Source organism: Pinus tabuliformis, chromosome 1_1 (genome assembly GCF_031772625.1).
Source record: "Pinus tabuliformis cultivar Carrire ecotype Pingquan chromosome 1_1, CPIR1, whole genome shotgun sequence".
In the NCBI taxonomy this organism is placed as follows: domain Eukaryota; kingdom Viridiplantae; phylum Streptophyta; class Pinopsida; order Pinales; family Pinaceae; genus Pinus; species Pinus tabuliformis.
Window position 1 is genome coordinate 541,732,862 of NC_142297.1, and position 15,316 is coordinate 541,748,177.

Consider the following 15,316-nt stretch of genomic DNA (forward strand, 5'->3'; position numbering starts at 1 on the left):
TGCAAAAAACCATTATTAACCCTAATATTAGAATTAATAAAAATAAAAATGGCACATGGTATTGACCCATGGTATTCACCAAAATGGAACATGGTATTGACCCATGGTATTCACCAAAATGGCACATGGTATTGACCCATGGTATTCACCTGGAATGTAGTCTATTTAAATGGGGAATTAAACCAGCATGTAGCCTATGCTAAGATTCACTAGGACTTTACAAAGTTTTATTATTTAGTGAAAGACTCGCCAAGATCTTACAAGATTTTATAATTGAGTAAAATATTCTAATAAAAATAAAAATGGCACATGGTATTGACCCATGGTATTCACCTGGAATGTAGCCTATTTAAATGGGGGAATTAAACCAACATGTAGCCTATGCTAAGATTCACTAGGACTTTACAAAGTTTTATTATTTAGTGAAAGACTCGCCAAGATCTTACAAGATTTTATAATTGAGTAAAATATTTGCCATGCCTGGTGAGAGATTCGCCAAAAAATTATATATACATATTATATTATTGATAAAATCGCCTTACATTTTTCCTATATACCATGGAGATTCGCCCATTTATTATATTTATAAATTTAGGGGGGGTTCTTAAAATTTTCCCTCCGAGGAAGGTTCTTTGTGGAGGTGGATCTCTTTTGGTAGTATTCAAAAATAGTAGTAGATAGGTTATCAGACAGGATAGTGGCCCAATTCATTGTATGGGAATTGGTCCAAGCATCAATTAAAGTGACCCAGTCTATAGAGAATTTGGTACTATTAGGTAATCCATATAATCAACATAACATAGAAGCTTCATAGTTATAGGAATTTGCTAAAGAAGCAATGGGGTACATACCCGTCTCATCATATTTGAACTTGTTCTTTAGGACTCTCTAGCCCTTAATCACTTTTAATGGTTCTTCATTGTGCTTTGCGAAGTTGGCCATAAACGATTTTTCATATATATCATGAGGGTTAGGAAGATGAAACATTTGTTACAAATCTTCAACTTTGAATGATCCTATTAGCTCCCTCTTTGAGTTCCTGAATTGTTTGTCTTCTAAATTGAGATTTTCCACCACCCATCTAATCATATCACTGTATGGGAGTATTTTAGCTCTTGCTCCTATTCTGTGAAGAAAGGAATAAGTGGCAATTTTGAATTGAACTCTGGAGGGTTTTATTGAGTCTAATGTCACCTTGGTGAAAATAATTTTAGGTTGATCATCTTCAAGCCTATTGTAGATGACTTCCCATGTCGTTGCTCATCCATTAGCACTGCAACCTGTATCAGAAAATACGGGAGACATTTTTGAAACCTCAGACTATGAAATGGTCTGTTGCTTCTTCTTTTGCATTACCTTCCGCAATGACATCTCTTTTAAACCTTGCCTGAAAAAAAGAGATATATCAACACACACAATAGAGGGAAATTAAGGTTGAGAGTTCTTTGAAATGACTTTGAATCATGGGAAGATTTTGAATGTGATTTATGTTTTAACTAGCCATAACTTGAAAACATCAATTTCTCTCCTCGAGCTGCTAAACATTAATTACTTTGTCAAACCACTTGATATTTCACTAAAACTCATTAACTCCCACACTTCAAACCTTATTTTCCACATCGTAGTTTTCGAACGTCGACATATAACGTTTCACGGAGATAATGCAAAATGTGATTCTAAAAATCGTAATATCGTATTTCGCAATTTTTATGAGGTGACGCAATGGCATGCTTTATTAATTTGCGATTTCCGAAGTGTGATCACATTTTCAAAAGTGTTGTGATTTGAACATCGTAGCGGGGGCTTTATCGCATATCACATTTCGGGATTTTCTTTAAGATGTTTATAGTTGTCACATGGAAAAGGGCGAAATGCGATTTGCAATAAAATCTCTAAGTATAGGTCGTATTCTAATGTTTTAAGGAAATTTGTAGAATTAGGATTTATTTTCAAAGGCTAAAAATTTAAAAGGGTCCCCATTTATATGTCAAATATTAAGTGTTAGTCCACATAAATGGGGGGTTGTTACATAGTACAACACGTACAAAACTCTTTCTTTACTAAACAAATTGGTCAAGTAGGGTAGCAAATGAACTCTATATAGCTTCAAGAAATGTGTCATGCTCATATAATCCATGAAGAGCATGTGCAATAGAGGATGTCTTCAATTTTCAATCTTACTTTTAAAATTCATGAAATTGAGTGTCGAATTACCACATAAGTAACATTATTATGGATTATTATGGAGTCTTTGTTGGAATTAAGGAAGTGGTTCACAATTGTGTAGACTAAGCGTAGTATCATTTGAAATTTGGTTGGTAACTTTTGCTAGGGAAACTAGCACATGGATTTTAACCGAAGGATGTTGTCCAACTTGTTCACGGGAGAGAAAAAAAAGAAGAAACTATGAATGAATTCGATGAGGAGATGGTAGTTGTGACCCGAGAAATTGAACTAACAAGCATTATTGTGTAGGATATTGCTAATCATGATACTTTTGTTAGTTTTTTTATTAAAAAAAATTAGAATATTAGGCATATATAATAAAGTTTATATTATTAAGGAATAATTCGTATTTTTTTTAGGTTTTTTAATACAACATGATTAAAAACACACATGTACATTATATACCAAAAATTGTGATATCCATGTAACAATAGTTAAACATTATTTATTAGTTTATTTAATGTTGGTTAGATAACAACTTAGAATACCCCGGTCCTAGAGTCAAACTAGCCGTTGGAGGCTCTGCTCAAACTATTTAACTTGCCAGGCCAGATCTATTTCTTCAACTTGTCCTGACGATGAACCACACTAGTTAGTTCGAAACGCGTCGACAAATGGTATTCCATATGATTTACGCTGAAAAATCTCTCACAAACTTGATATAGATCACAAAAGCCTAAACTCCATAACGTAAAATATATAATTTAATTTCTTTAAAACGTTTAATTTGAAACAAACGTTTAATGACCATAGCATTAATTTGAATATATTATAATATGCGAAAATATGGTAAAGTTCAGTGATGAACAAATGAACGAACAATAGAAAATTCATTTGTCATACTACTAATTTGAATTTTTTATTTCATTAAACTTCTTTTTTAACTCTCGTAACTGGTATTATACTTCATTACAAGTAACACGTAAAGTTTAATATCAAAATTGCTATAACACTTCATTGCAAATTACAGCCCGTTCATTATTATTGAGCATTTAATTAAAGAAAATTAAACACGATATTAAATGAGTATAAACATTTAATTATTTAAAGTTCTATTCTTCCATACTCATTTTACTATTAAATAATTATATTTTATTTTAGTAAATGAAACAATTTAATAATATTAAGTAATAATAATAATATATTATAATTATTTACATTAAAACATTTAAATTTATAAATATTTTTTTAATATATTAAAATTAAAAAAAAATTAATACTATAAATATTAATATCTTTAGACATATTTTTCCCATGTAGGTTTTTGAGATTTGGCTTTCAAAGTTTCAGCAGGTCATATGTGAGGTAAGATGCTTTTTAATAACTAAAGAAAAATTTGCAGAAAATTATTTATCATTTATAGTTTTTTTAAGTAGGATGCGTTTTAATAACTAAAGAAGAAATTACAGAAAAATATTTATCATTTATAGTTTTTTAAATGAGAGGTATGATTTGTGCATAAATATTTTGTTAAATTCAATTATTATAATAATAGTATATTTAGTTTAAAGAAATTATTTATACATATTTATTTATATAAAATAAAATATTAATTTTTATTAATATTTTTTAAAATTTATTAACAATATTATTGTTTTAATTATTTTTATTTTATTAATGATTTTTTTTAATTTAATAATTTAATATATATTTTTGAAATTTAAGAAATTAGGGTTTGAGTCCATTCCATGCATGTGGTCTCATGTGAAATAATTTAGTCTAGAAACTTGTGTGAAAGGTCAATCTATATTATTGAGGAATATGTGGAAAGTCCTAGTCGATTGTCGAATTTGGACATCCTCAAACCCTTACTTTTGCTAGTAGACCAAAGTTTCTTCCCTGTAACCTCGTAGTGCTAGGCTAGGGGGACACCTTGTGGTGGAGAAATAATGACGTGAGTGGTCTGAATTGTGCTCCTAGTAGGAAAAGGATTCAAGCCTAGGATCGTCACCTAGTTCTTCAGTTTGGGCTCATTGTCAAAGAGTTATAGTTGTGCTTTAGCTCACCACCTCAACACGAAACCAAAACTGCTAGCAATTGGATACTACACCTTATTTTATCTATGGTAATTTTGAGATCTCTTAGGCTATTTAATTTTACATTTTCATTATGTATTCAAACAAGTCCTATTTTGAGGGGTTTTTCTGTTTGCTCTACTAATTTTAATTCACATATTTCTTGGAGTTACTATTGTAAGGACACCTTGAGCTTAATTGGACTAGTGTTTTGGTCTAAGTGGGGATTTATATTGTTTCTATCTTTCTCTTGGTTTTTGTTTGGAGAGTTATGTGTTTGTTGGCTTACTATATTGGTGCTTCCTTATACTATAAAAGGGTGCCAACATTTTTTTTGTGGATGCTTCTTTGCCAGTTCTTACAAACTAGTGCATATGCTTCCATTAAAATTGTGGTTTGTATGTTGGAACATTAATTCCTATGATGAATGTATAATTTGTCTTCTAGCTTAGGTGTGCAACCGAGATGAAGATCATTATGGTATCTTTGTGTTAGCTTTTGATTCTAAGAGGGGGTTGTTTTATGACCCAGTTAACCTAATGGTATTCTCTTGGAATTATGTAGTGGTTTATTTCTTTGTTTGTGGATTTTGTCATGAGAGTTCACTTGTAGCCATTGAGACAAGAACTAAGTCATGGGGACCCAGCTACATTGAGATCTGGAAATTAAAGTTTCTTTCTTGTCATGCATTTTGTTTCATTTATAGGTTTATAGCATGGTGGGTAGCTTATTTTTGTGGCCTAAAATACAAAGGTCTCAACTTAGATCATAAGCTGAGAAATTTCCATAATTGTATCTATTGTCCTTCAATATTCGTTACTGTCATCTCATTTTTATTAGGAAACACCATTGTTGGTTTGTCACCATCTAAAGACAACAAATGAGGAGCTGGAGAGATGGGGGAAATGTTGTCGAGGCCCTTAGTGTTGGAGCTAAGACCACCTATGTAGTTAAGATGTCAGTGACTCTTTCCACACCACTATCCATAAGGACATCTACAACGATCTACATAATTTAGAGACAATTGAAGCTAGAGACTGACATGTAATGTTAGACTTACAACTATTGGAGGAATTTTGGCAATCAATTATCAAGCCAGAGCATACCAAAAGCTGCAGGAAGTAGTATCTTAAGGCATTATACTTGTATTGGAAGTTTAAAAATCTAATGGGAAGAATATTGATGCAAAGGCAAGCCTAAAAATACATCATATTTGTACACCTTGTTGATGTCAATTTAAAGCATGAGCAAAGAAACATGAGTGAGATATCATATGGAGAGGATGGTTTCCCAATTAGCAAAAGAGAGAACTTCACATCTTGTGTATTCCAAATTCCTCTTCGGATTAATTTAATCTTCTCATGGCTCTTATTAGTTCATTTTCTTGTGATTTGATCATAGAATATTTGCTGATGCCGTTGACATTAAAATACTTACATTTTTTGGACTTCTATCTCCCTTGATAGACAATCAAAATACCTAGTCAAAATAACATTAAAATTGTTACAGTTTTTGGTCTTGCATCTCCCTTGATATATGATCAAAATATCTAGTTAAAATACTTATTTTCCTAGTGGCACCTAGTTTTCCACTTTGCAGGTTGAGACCATAAGTCAAAATGATTATTATCAGTAAATGGGTGAACTGAACTATGTAATATTGTTTAACTTTATAACATTTGAATTTATACCTATTGTTTCTTTATCTAAAGAAGAGACTTTATGGTTTGACTAATGAGATGTAATAATCTTTAATATCATTGAACTTTAATCAAAAAATTTATAAGTGAACCCAAGTTGCTAAAATAAAAAAATAATAAGAGACATTAAAATATCTTTCCCCTTTTAACAATAATAGAAATTCCTATAAATAAATAAAAACACATACATTGTATTATCCTTTTCTTTTGTATCTAGAGGAATCTACAACTCATCTAATTTTTTACTCTTGTGACATGTGGTTGATTCCAACTACTACCACTATAACCTCCTACCACTAGGTCACTAGTTATTCTCCTTCTGCAGGTTGTGGGATTGAGGCAAAGGTTATAACAATGATATTCACCATATTCTATGATTTTTTTGTTGTAACTGTCTATAACACATAGTAATTACTTGTTTTCACTTGCCCACCAAAAATCACTCCATGGTTTTCTCTAGAACTTCTCAACTTCAAGCTTGGTCACTAGAAAAATAAAACTAAAACTTCACAACATAACTAAAATACCTACAACGATGCAATAATTTAATGAAACGACATAGCATGGTCACATAAACATAAAAACATTTTTTTTTTACTTTTCACGCGGTGCGTAGTGTAGAATCTAGGTTGCACAGTAAATGTCAAATATCAACCTTTTACCAACTCTGCCATGATATTTTTTGTTCTTAAATGTTTTATGTGTTGAAGGAGGAAATGGAGAGATTTTACTCCTTCTCAAAATATCATTTACATTCTTGTCTTTGATCGTGAAAAATAAAATATGAACCTTGCAGGGAAAAATATACATTATGATTTTTTCATGTACTACAATTATGGTTGCTATAATTTTAGTAAATGTGGTGGGTTTGATTAACTCTAACACTCTCCCTTAATAATAACTATTACCATTGACAATTCCCAAACAATATCTCAAATGGAAGTAACTTTCTCTTGCTAATGACTTTATGAAGATGGCCACGACTTGCTCTTGTGACCTGTAATGATGCAAAATAATTTCTTCATTGTTAATTAGCTCTCTAGTAAAAGGACATATTATGAAAATATTCTCACTACTCTTGTTGGAAAAAAAAAAACTTTCACAATGGAATTGCATAATTGTTGTTAGAGTAGATAGTTTTCATTCCCTCTTTTTCTTGCGATAAATCTATCAATGTCCTTCTCATCCAAAATTATTAACATGATGTTGCAATTTTTGTGACAAATTCAAATTTTGTTGTCAACAATGACTATTGGTTTTCTTTGGAAACCCATGAAATCGCTCTTGAACACATATTAAAAGGACATTTTGAGGTTTTCTTTCTTTCATCGTCACTTCTTGCCTATTCACTATCAGTGTAGCCAACCAACATAAAAGCACTTGTTGCGGTGTACAAAATACCATATCCCCTTGTCCCATTGACATACCTTACAATTCTTTTGGCTTCCCACCAATGTGTCTCCTTTGGCATTTCCACCAATCTTGACACCAAGCTGACTGAATACATTATATCAACCCTAGTTGTTTTTAGATACATTAAGCTCCCAACCATATTTTTTTATAGTGTGGGATTGACATTGTTGCTACAATCTTCTTTTCTCAACTTTAACCCCATTACAGTTTGAGTTTTCACAAGCTTATTGTTCTACATATTAAACCTCCTCAAGATATTTGCAATATACTGTAATTGCGAAATAAAGATGCCATTTTATGTTTTATTCACTTCTCTACCCAAAATCTACCTTAACAATCCCAAATATGTCATTTAAAAATTACTTTTCATGACTTCTTTGAAATAAATAATAAGGAGATCATCACTCTGTGTAATAAAAAAAATAAGAGTCATATTGTCACTCTCTTTGATGTAGAGAGTAGGCTCGCTGTCACATATGATAAAGCCATTGTCCATCAAGTGTGTATCCTATTGTACCATGTGTGGTGCTTTCTTCATCCCATAAAGAGATTTCTTCAGTCTATACACAATGTCCTCCTATCATTGCACCTCATAACCAAGTGTCTGCACCACATACACATATAACCATAATCAACAGTCTCATATCCTCTTTTATCGATAATTTGAAAAGAGGTGGGTGATACCTGAGCGACAATATCACACGCCCAAACTAAATACAACCATGTTCAATGGACATGTCCTTTTAAAACATATCAATAGAACCAGACACTTGCATCGAGGACGAAAATATAATAAGATATTTTAATGTTGTGTTCCACTTGTTTGCAAACACGTGCTTCTATGTACACCCTCCCAGGTTTGAAAAAGTATTCTTTATTAGGAGCACAAAGTGCATCTTCCTAGCACACACATAGTCCTTCTATAGCACATCCATCCTTCTTTATGATCACTCCCATCTCTCCTATTCCTAGAACACCATTTGTCCACTCATTGGAAAAGAGTCCCTTTGGATCGTATTTGGTTTTGGCTGCCATAAGGGCTTTATATTTTTTCATGACCCCATCAAATGCAATTTTTTGGTTCTTTCCCAAGTGAGGACTACCTCCATATATCACAAGAACTATTTTCTCAATCTCCTCCAACACATCTTCATGAAATATTAGAGTGTTGGGATCGTTGGCCCTATCACAATTCATTTCGATGCCAAATGAATCCTTTTTATTTCCCAAATAAATATTTGAATATCTTAAATTTCCAATCAAAAGACCATTGTACAATTTATATATAAAAAAATATACTCAAATTTGCTTAATTTATTACTATCGTTTATCAGCATAAGGACTCAAATTCCATCCACATTGTTACTCTTCAAGCAATTATTAACACTATCATTCTTCGACACATTCATTAGCACTATCATGCACCTCATATTAAATTCAGTCTACTACATACATTGTTATGTAATTTTGTTAGTATGATATCAAAGCTTATATCCAATAGAATCATACCTCTACTTCTAATTCTTATAGAACCCAAGAGACACCAGTGTTGCAACCTTTTCTCTCTGATACCACTTGTAACATCCCTTAGTAGACCTTGTGCAAAAATACACATACTAGTTTTACTAACATGTAATATTCCCAAAATATTTATCTCACACCTTAAATCATAATCATAATATATAATCGTGGTCATTAAGTAAAGTGACAGTAGAAAATGAATAGAAAATCTCATAAAGAAAAAACCATTTATACAATTTGTTAAAAAAATTATTTATGTTGTAATCTTGCATCATTAACATTGCTCATTTAACTAGGCTTAATGTTAATAACACATGAATGGAGTAATTTCCAACATTAGGCAATGTAGAAAAATCATCAAGATAAAAAATAGGAAAACACATAAATGGACACTAATAAACCCTGGAAACACTGAAGCGAAAACCCATAATATGTTTATTTTATTAAATATTTTTTGAGGGAGTTCACCCCTCACTCAGTAGGAACAAGGGAGTCCATCCCTTGTCCATTGTTGAAATTTACAAAGAAACATAACCTTTAAATTGAGCATAATTAACTAGAGGTAAACGTATTCAACATGATGTCATGTTTTTCAAACATTTTACCCCACATTTCTTTTAATACAATTTCTTCATGTCATGGTTGTTTTTACCCCTCTTGCATTTGATGATATTCTATTTTTCATGTAACAATAATTATACATATTAACCTCATCACTTGCATTAGAATTAGTTATAATCTACCTCTTGGTGGTTGCAAAAGGGATAGATTAGATTAGTTATAATCTACCTCTTGGTGGTTGCAAAAGGGATAGATTAGAAACTATCAATCCATTCTTCGCATATGTCATGGATTTTTTCCTCCAACTACTATAGTCAGCAAGTTCTAACACATAATTATGTAAAATATCAATTTATTGAGACCCAAATATTCAACCTCTATCAGTTATCATTTCTATGTCATAATAATTAATAATATTTTATTCTTTATACATCTTTCATATATCACTTCCTTGTGCATGCATAAATAAAAGTAAATTCCATCTCTATTGTTTTGATTTTGCATGCATCATCTTAATCAGAATATGAGAAACCATACCTTTAATTCTTCTCATCAAAATTAAAATAAGTTTGTTCTACCATGGTACTGTTTTTATAGCTACTCTTCTTATTGTTAGACCATGTGTAACAAAGGCTACTTGTTCCCTCAATACAAAACCACTCTTTTTTACCAATGTAATAATATTGGTTAATAATAGAAAGTAAAACTAAATTCTTGTTGTTTTTATTCCAATGAATTATACAAATGCACATGCTTATGAATGCAATTTCTAAATTTTCATTTTTTTTCCAAATACATTAATAAATGCATAAAACCACCTCTACTTATCTTTCATCATTGAAATGCATGGTTTTATTAAAGCACATGTTCTTATCCATATTTTACATACTTTAAATACATGCATATAATTATAAAAGCATGTTTTCTTATCCACATCACACATGCCTTAAATAAATTGCATGAAAAATATTAAACATGTCTATTCCTATGCATGAATTAAATGCACACAATTACAAAAGTTTCCATATTTATCCTTATTCCATCTATAACACCACCTTTAAATTTATAATAATAACTTACAATTTTCATGTGAATGAAGAGCATGCATAAAATTGTAAAACCATGACCTTTTATCCATATCACAAATGAAAACCATGTTTATATTAGCTTGCATGTAAATAAAGAATGTGGATACAGTTAGCAAACCTTATCTATTCAAGAAATCATTATAGTTAACTTATTTTTTTACACAAAAACCTTGCAATCATTTCAAAGTATTTTACACAATTAACTTATCTTTTCACGCACAAGAACCGTGCAATCTTTTCAAAATTTTAATGGAAGTAACCATGCAAATATTTCCAAGAAAATTAACAAACTTAATCTATCTTTCAACACACATAATCCTACAATCCTTTCAAGAGTTTAACGCATAAGAACCATGAAATATTTTTCAAATAAAATAACAAAATTAACTTATGTAATCAACAATGTTGACTTTTATTTCTATGCACATGAACCATGCAATATTTTTCAAAGAAAATAACAAGGTTTGCTTATGCAATATTTTCAAAGAAATCAACGAAGTTAACTTTTATTTATGTGCACAAGAACCATGCAATATTTTTCAAAGAAAATAACAAATTTAACTTATGCAATCAACGAAGTTAGCTTTTATTTCTATGCACAAGAACCATGCAATATAATGTTTGAAAAAAAATAATAAAGTTAACTTATTCATTATTTTCAAAGAAAATGACATCATTACTTAGCTTTTTATGCACAAGATTCACATGTAACGGTTTTGAAGAAAATGACATGGTTATTTAGTTTCTTGTTCACAAGATTCACATGTAATTATTTTCAATAGAATGACATGGTTACTTAGTTTTTTCTGCACAATCTGCCCTTTCCGCCTCCATATTCAGTCCCTCATATCTCCAACTGAACTCTGGAAGGTTGGGCGTTCAAGTCACATATTAGTGCTGGAATATAATTCTTCATTTTTCATTGCACGATCCATTCTTTGTGTTTTTCTATTCGTTGTTGAAGAAGTTGTTATAGATCTCCCATCAACTTCGTAGAAAAGCAAATGATAGAACTAGCAAAGTCAATGCAGTGTGCCATATGAGACTTGTTATATTTACAACCACATGAAATCTAGATGCTATGTCTTTTAGAGAAGGGCCACATGGTATAAATGATGCTTTGGAATATTATCATGATGTCCATAAAAAAAAATAGCATTACATAAACCACATACTGATGGTATCAACAAACACATAAACCACGATGAAATTGCATTACACAACACAAATTTATAGTGGTGTAGCATAAGATGAAGGGGTACAAGAAAATGAGGAGAAATACTCTGAAATGAGGACAAAGCCTAGAAAATGAATCTGAGGCATACAGTTGAGTCATTTGAGTCTGGCGGACAAAAATGAACTTCCCCCAGTGCCAAACATGAAATATATATTAACAACAAAATCGTTTGGTAACTACTTATTGATGACAATCGTTCGAAATATATTAAATTAATAATATTTGTATAAATGCACAATGAAAATGCGCGGTTCTAGGAATATTAGATTTACGGTGGCGAGATCAGGCTACACTCCTCGATGATCCACAATTCCTCACGCCAACACGGTAAATTGAAATATATAAAAATTTTAATAATTAATTAATATTAATATTATAATATTAATATATATTTATCAGTATATATTATTATTATATCAATAATTATATATGGGTTAATTAATAGTTAATTATTACTTATCGTAAAACATAATCAACCACATGAATTAAATATAGTCCAACAAAGTTAACTTTTATAGTTCATGTTTAAATAGTTTACCATTATCAATCCAGTTATTATTGTGTTTATCATATTTAATAAAAGTGACTTATAGTTGTCCTTTGTTAACACATCATATTATGGTTCATAATGTTTGAGTTTATAATATTGAATTTATGATGTTTCAGTTTTTAATAGATGGTTTTTAATATTAGCTTTATAAATATTGGGGTTTATAAGGTTAAAGTTTAATATTAAGGTAAAATATATAGAATTTATAATTAGGATTTATAATATTGGTATTAATATTGAGATTATAATATTAAGTTTTTAATATATAGGGATTAATATTAGGGTTTATATTATTGTCTATATAATATTGGATTTAATTTTAAGATTTTTAATTTATGATTTTTAATATTAGGGTTTATATATATTAAGGCTTATAATATTAGGGTTTAATATAGGGTTGGTTTAATATATAAGAATTATATTTAGGGTTTAATATTAAGGTTTATAATATGTATATTATATTAAATTTTACAATATAGAGATTTTAATACTTGGTTTAAGATATTGAGTTTAACATTAATTTTTTACTATTGGATTTATGATATAAAATTTTAATATTAGAATTTAATATTATAGTTTATAATATTGGATATATATATATATATATATATATATATATATATATATATATATATTTACGTATATATATATGAGATAAATAAATATTATTAATAATAATTATACATTATTATTATGATAGATTATAATTTAAAATATAACTAATAATATAATATTATATAATAACATAATATTATATTTATATATAATATAATTTTAATATAACAACAATAATAAAATATAATATTAATCTAACATTTTTCAGAGTTCTATATTACTTTTAATCCTTTATTATTATTTAATTGTTATTACATATAAATATTTACAAATTTTGTATACCTTATAAATAAAAAATATTAATATATATTCAATACATTGAATCAACAATTAAAAAATATTTACCTACATTTTTTTCTTTTTCTTCACAACTACACGTCTCCCATCTCTCGTATAGGTGTGAAGAAAAGGAAAAAAAGTAGGTAAATATCACTAACAAAATTTAATTCATATCATACAAGTTTTTTTTAATGTTTTAACCACAAACAATTTACACATAGGACATTAAGAGTTTACATGAACTCAATGTGTTTGACTCCTAGAGAAAGAAATGGATCTTCAAGTTGTTCTTTTGATGATGGCCGCGTCTCTGTCACTCTCAACAACTGCACTATGTTATTGACGGGCTCTTACATTATTCTAACTACTTCATTGGAACCATATTAATAGGGATTGGCAATTTAGTAAAGCTAGGATTTGTAGTTTACTAAGGTTAGAAGTGCCCAATAGCTGCGACATTGAATAAGTGACGTCAACATATTTATACTATAGCTGTATATCCTTTTAGCTGACCTCCAAAGCAACCATGGATAACAAAAATAAATAGTTCAAAAAACCCTCTCAATATCTATCTATATATGTATAAAATTCGGAGAGAAATACATGGTTTCCACAACAATGCCATGGCCTCTAGGTGGAAGTGCATGGAATGTACATATTAGTCTAGTCGTTCAGTCAGTAGTCCTCATTTCGAATTCTCATATTGAGAAAAATGTCATTATCGACTATAACTATATATACGCACCAGATACACGCAGATATAATTAATTAATTAATTAATTATTTCATAGATAAATATACGGTTTAAAGAGCAATGACATGGCCGCTTGGTGGAATTGTATGTATTATAAATTTTAGTATAATCAATGTTAATATTATGAACTCATTTGACTATGTGTCACCCTTCAATTTTGTATTCAACAATACCAGCGATGGTGAAACAAGTGATTTCTATTATTAATGGTAACAATATATACCAGATACATACTTGTGTATGTAGATATATAATTCACAGAGAAATATATGGTTTACAAAGAAATGGCGTAGCCTATCGGTATAATCAAGTGGATCGTAAATATTAGTGTAACTGTTCACTCAACATCCCTAACAAAGTATTTTGAATTCTAATATGAAGGAAAATAAAATATCAATATTATGAACTCAGTTGACTTTTCGTATTCAACACCAATACGAGCAATATTAAAACAAATGATTTTTATTATTGATGGTAACGATATATACTCGATACAGACATATTAGTATACATATGTGTGGGGCTTATAAGGAAATGCCATAGCCTACGTCTATTAATCGCAAATATTAAGTGTTCACTCAGCAACCTTAACAAAGTATTTCAATATCAGAGACAAATATTAATGCAAGTGTTCACTCAACAACCTTAACAAAGTATTTCAAATTCTGATATTGAGAAAAATATCAATATTACGGATTCAACTAACGCTATGTCATTAATCAACTTTCCATTTTATATTCAACATCAATACTAGCAATGGGAAACAAACTATTTCTATCGTTGATGCTAGCAATATATACCCGATCAAAAATAGGTAGCAATGATAAAATATAAAAAAAATTGGTGCTATTTTGCTTTGCACTATCAACCTAGATCTATATTAACCACAGATCTAACATGAACTCATCAAATTTCTTGAGATGACTTATTTTAGATTCCAAAAAACAATGTCTAAATTTTTATTATTTAAATTGTATTTTGAATGTTATAGAGATTACATAACACATGCATTAATTAAATTGTTTTTTTGTTATTAATATATTTTTAAGCATAAGTCATTATTAGTTCATATTAAAATATTTTCTTTTAACTATTTTATATATATATACCTTCTAATTACTTGTCATGGAATTATATTAGCTTATATGGACAACTAATTAAATATGCATAGTCTATTTTTTTTAGAGAATTTTTTATTGTTATTTTAAGACACAAACATACATACACATCTCCACATCGCCTTCACAATGGGTTGTAGAGTAAGTCTCTCAATGCAATTATGACTCACAAAATAAATTTTTCCTATGAATATTGTGATGTTTCATAAATTCCTAATTCTTAGTTTAATTGATAGAAAA